Source organism: Nesoenas mayeri, assembly GCF_963082525.1.
Source record: "Nesoenas mayeri genome assembly, chromosome: 27".
Taxonomy (NCBI): Eukaryota; Metazoa; Chordata; class Aves; order Columbiformes; family Columbidae; genus Nesoenas; species Nesoenas mayeri.
This window is the reverse complement of record NC_137555.1, coordinates 2,413,447-2,418,948: the sequence shown is the minus strand read 5'-3', so window position 1 is coordinate 2,418,948 and position 5,502 is coordinate 2,413,447.

The window sequence follows — 5,502 nt, the reverse complement described above, 5'->3', positions numbered from 1 at the left end:
GCCACGGTAAATGGTCCACTGAGCCACACTGCACACTGAAATAAAGCACATTTTCATTACGAGTTCCATTATGATAACAAAAGAAGTCCCAATCTCCACAATATGTTCAAGGTTGACAACAGACTGCCAACCCAGTTACTGACAACAGAGCCAAAGATTTGCCAAGAGGACTTAAGATCCAGCTCCCATTTTGGGTTTGGTTTTGGGTTTTTTTTTTAGTTTTTACCATAAAGATATCAAAGCAAAAGTCCCAATAACTTCCAAAGACGGGGTCCTGCCCGGCCGTCTGCAAGACACCCAGCGCTACGTGAAGCAGTTTAGCTGTGCCGCTCTTCCAGGACGATGGATGTGATGACTTGGGACTTCAGAGGGGTTTTGCGCGTACATGAGGGTGGTTTGCAACCCTTGAGAACATCACATTGCATGTGCTCGTTGTGCTTGTCCCGGATTGCCCTAGTTAATGAGTTTTTAGTGCACTGAACCCTACTTAATACATCGCTTAATAACAGGAGAGCAATTAATCAATTATCCAAAGGGCCCAGCTTATGATCATTCTTACGCACTTATCACACAAGCCAAAGGCCATTCCCCACTGTCCTTAGCATCACAAATTGCCTCTTTTTGATGACCGCCCTCTCTTCTCCAGGACAGTTGCAGGTCCCATGGTATAACGTGGCTGCTGGCCACGCTCTGTCCCTGTTGTGGGGACAAACACTCGACTGTCCTGCCAGTTGTCCCTTGCCACGCTGCTCCCAAGCGAGCACGACTGCTCCGAAGTCCCAGCCCAGAGAAGGCAGTTCTACATCTCCACTCTGTGACGGAGGCCAGATCTTTACCAAAACTGAGCTCTGCCAGGCTGGCCATGCTACTACTAGTTTGATAGTAACGTTTTCATTGCAATTGTATTCTAGTTGTGAAGTACAAACCTATTGCACTGGGTGCTAGACAGCCCCTGCTGGCAGACTGAGCCCGCTCCAAACTCCTCGTCACCTAAAATGATCATTCACTTCAATACATAAAATTGCCATTGCTGACAGAGCTCCAGATGGTTCTGCTGTTTCCACCTGACTCTTTCTTCAGACTATCATGCAGGTTTTTTTGCAGGAGGACAAGACAGCACCTGCATGGCCATCTAACCTTGACACTTGGGGGGTGGGAGGGGAGCAAGCCTTCGATAGAGCAAAGAAACAGAAGGGACTTAAATATCAGACTTGCACTGGAAAAAACCAAACCAAACCAAACCAAACCAAACCACACACCCTAATTTAGGCAAAGATCAACACAGAACTTCAGACCATTATATTTCATTCAGCTACGCCTGGACACATCTGAATACACCAGGGTCATGCCCTGTCAGAACAATTCATCCAGTCTCTGATTCATTCTGCACTGCCCTCCTTCCCTTCGCTCGCTCCGACACAGGCAGAGGAGATGGCTGGGCAAGCCCTTCTGTCAGCTCATCCCTGTGAAATGAGATGGGGAGGCATTGAAACCTGCAATTCTTAATAATTCCATGGGGTTCTATGTAGAGCTGAACAACAACAAAAAATCCTTCACCCCTGAATTAACACATAAACCCAAATAAATTCAACAAGAGCACAGCAGCGGATACGAGTCTGATCAAGGAGTACGTGGCAGAACGAGCAAGCCAGTGCAAACAGACCCACATACCAGAATGGGTGGATCTACTGTGACTCTTTGGAGATATCGGGTCTGACAGCCAGGCTGCAGCGCTGGAGGGCAGCAGCTTCCTGCGTGCTCTTTGTTTTTCTTATGATTTCTGAACCAGGAAAGCTCATTCTACAAATAACAGCTGGGAGCAGCCCAACGCTCAACATCATTGTCATGAACAGCTCTTCTGAAGATTCTGATGTTAACGGGAGGGTGCAGAATAGAACCCACTGGGCTAGATGCCCATCCTGACAGGAAAAACCCCAAAGTGTTTGCAGCAAGGATTTCAAAAGTGCTTAGCAATTAAGATTCCCAACTTGAGAAGGTCTTATAGATGCCTAGACTATTAGCGCGCCAGCCTTCAGCGAACTGTGCATCAGTTTTCCTGGCACATGGGAACAGAGGGATGTTCTCATCTCTTTTCCAAGGCAAGGAAATAGAGATGAGAATCAGGGAAAGAAGTAGTATTGCTCTTTTATTTGTATTCATTTGTCAGACAGAGACCTTGAAAGAGGTAGGAGAAGGCAACTAAACAGGGGCCCCAGCTGCAGGGAGCTTTAAAGTCCTGGAGACAACCTTAAATGGTGGCAAGTCTGTGTGGCTTTACTAATACAAAAAGCAGAGAGCAGCACGTGTGCTGGCCAGACACCTTTGCAACAGCCCTCTGCAAGAGTTCAGCTTCTTCAGTAAACCCAGGGTCTCCTAAAATTACTACCTAGGGCAAAATGGGTTCTAATATGTACAATTTCTCCTATGAAGTTCTTGGCAAATTAACTTTCTGAATCAGAGATATTTTAGTAGTCAACCAGCACAAGAACAGCCTACAGCAAGATCAGGGCATTAATTAACACAGAATAGTTAAGAGATGTTGTTCGGGCTGGAGTCATTCGCAAGCACCTGTGAAAGCACATAAATGAAAAGCTGTTTATTGCTTAAATCTGGGGAACTCTGCGTCCCTCTTGGAAAGGACATAACAATGCAGGCGCTTGGAGAGACAGGGATGGGAGGATAAAAACAGCTGGAACTCAGGGAAGACCAACAGTGATTTCTTTTGCAACACGCACACATTGCTTGATTGCTACCTGGCCAGGCAAAAATAAAGGGAGAGCATTGGCAATACATGTCACTGTACTTCAATAGTTATCAAGAAACTGGCTGAAGGGAAGAAAACAAACGCTCCCCAGTGGACGGACAAGACGGACAGAAACTCAGCTGCATTTGTGCTGTGGTTTTACCTGCCTGCATCCCACTGCTCTGCCAAGCCAGACAGCGGCGGATTGCAGGCTGCCTTCACTCGCGCCTGCAATTAGGCTGGCCACTGCTTTCTCGTCAGATTAATCCAGAATTAGGAGTCTAGCAGTACTCTCTGAGAGACTACGGCTCAGCACAGAGAAGCGGTTACAAGCTTTATACTCAACTGAAGAATAAAGTGCCTTGCAAAAATTGGTGTTATCGCACCCTGATATGTTTAGAGAGGAAAAATATGCACAGATAGAAAAGATACGACCTCATGAGTAAAACATAAGGCTGTCCAGGCTGCTGTGATTAAATGCTTTACAGAAGCATCTTTAGGCTAAATCCTTATTTCCCTGTCTGATCCTAATACTACAAATGTTTATAACACCTCCTTTGCTCATATGACCACTCAAATAGATGCAGATTTTACTCATTTTGTTACCCTTCATCTTGGGTCAAATCTCCTTGTGTTTATTCTCAAAGTGAAACACAATGTAATTTATGCATTGAGTGAAACTTTTATCTCAAAGCAGCATCCCGCCACTCAAGAGGAAAAAAAAAGACTGTAGATTTCCTTTTAAACATTTGAAATAGCAAGAGAAAAATATCACTATAGTTTTGAGTAAATATGGCATCAGCCCTACCTAGATTATAGGTGATTGAGTTTTTTAAAGCTTTCAAAATGATAATCTGCTCTAGCCAAAAGGCAGATGTTGCGTTTTCTTCATGTTACACGGGACCAACACACACAAAGGTCACACAATTAAAAAAATCAGTGTCCATTGATTTAATTTAAAACAAAACAATCAAGTCTGGTTTTCTAGGAAGTTGTTGCTTTACCAGGGTAGGCTGCAAGAGCTCTTGGTTAATCAAGCTGCTGAAAGGTTAATTATATCTCTCCGAATACACATGGGGTGGGGAACAAATCATTGTGAGGCACTGAGTTGCTAGGGAATAGAGGTTTCGGGAACAAAAGGCAAACGGGTGCTTGGGACAAGGAATCTCCATCCCTCTCTTTGCAAAGCATCCTGCACATCTGCAGCGCGGTATTAGGGATGGCTAATAATAAACCGTAGTGCTGGGCACCTGCTAGACTAATTGCAGCACAGCATGTTCGAGTGCTGCGTGGAGAGCGTCTGGAGACAGAACCGCGCTCAACGCAGCGGAAGAGCTCACAGAAAGCAGCGTGTTTGCTCCCGAGTGCTCCATCTCTGCTCGGGGCTGGGGAATGCAGATCACTTGAACAAGACGACAGGAGGAGTTGCTGTCAGTTGGGGCTCCTGTGCTCCATCCTTCGCTCTGAAGCCTGAAGAGGCCGGTGGAAATGCTCACCCTGGCTTGGAATCAGCTCTCTGCAACTAATATGCTGCGTGGCCATGGCAACCCAGAATCGCTTGGGAGGTCACAACACTGGAGAAGAGCTTTGCATTTGCTTCAAAAGAGGTCTGAGGGAGGTTCACTTCTCAGCAGAGATCTGGCGTAAGGCCTGGGCAGCACTTAGGTCCCACAAAAGAAGGTCTGTACACGGGGAACTTGACCCACGTCTCTTATCGGTACAGCTGATGAACTAGAGCTGCTTATATTTCATATAGTCACTCTTCAGAAAAGAAGCCTTTGCTTGGTACTTTCCCCACCCTGGCCCTCTTCGCCACAGCTTTTCCCAACAGCTCAGGTGTGTGACCCAACTCCAGCACCCTCTTTGTCCCCTGACAGCACAACAATGTCACAGAATAGGTCCCCACCACAGTCCTGCATGGGACACATCACCCATCTGAAAGCTGTTGTTCCAGCCTGCTGGCAAATTCTGGCAGAGGTGATAAACCCAAATATATTTAGCCAGCTTTTAGAAGCTTGGCCAAAAAGACACGTAAACTTCATGAAAAGGAAAAAGCAGCTGATGATTGAACATAATCATGGTTCTAAGGAAGAAACCAGTGGTGCCAGCACAGTACATTTGACTGTTAATCAAACCCCACTTCTCTTAAAAGAGGAAGATATTTAATGGTGCATTGGAGAAGAGCATTCAGGAGGTTTCAATTATTCTGTCCAACCAATATTCTAATCGCTCTGCCTAACCTCTAGAGATCATCATTAGGTTTCTGGCTCACTGCCCCACTGCATGTGATAAAAGCATTTCAGGCTTACCGATGAGGTTTTCATCGCACACCACAGGAGGTCTGGGAAGGCCGCTGGGTTCTGCCTGGAGAACAATGCACATTTCCTGGCCGATAAAAACGATGGGGAATTGATTATTTAACAGGCTCTGTGTAGGCACGGCAAGAGATGGGACCTTAACAGGGCAGCATCAGTCATCCCACTCGGTACCATCTACGTTCTCATGCACAAGTACGCCTGTAGGCTTCAGCTGTGCCACACAACAGAATCTGCCATCATCCCCCAGTTTGGTTCACAGAAATCAGTTGATACTCACAGACACCAAACACAGACCCGTTGCTCCCCAGTGAGGCTCCACGTGTATTAACTGGTTGCAGAAACAAGGCAATAGATTTTCAGATCCTGACCCTCATGGTACAGTTCATATGGCAATCACATTGCCTGATCACACTGACCAAACACAGCGTTGTACTGGATATG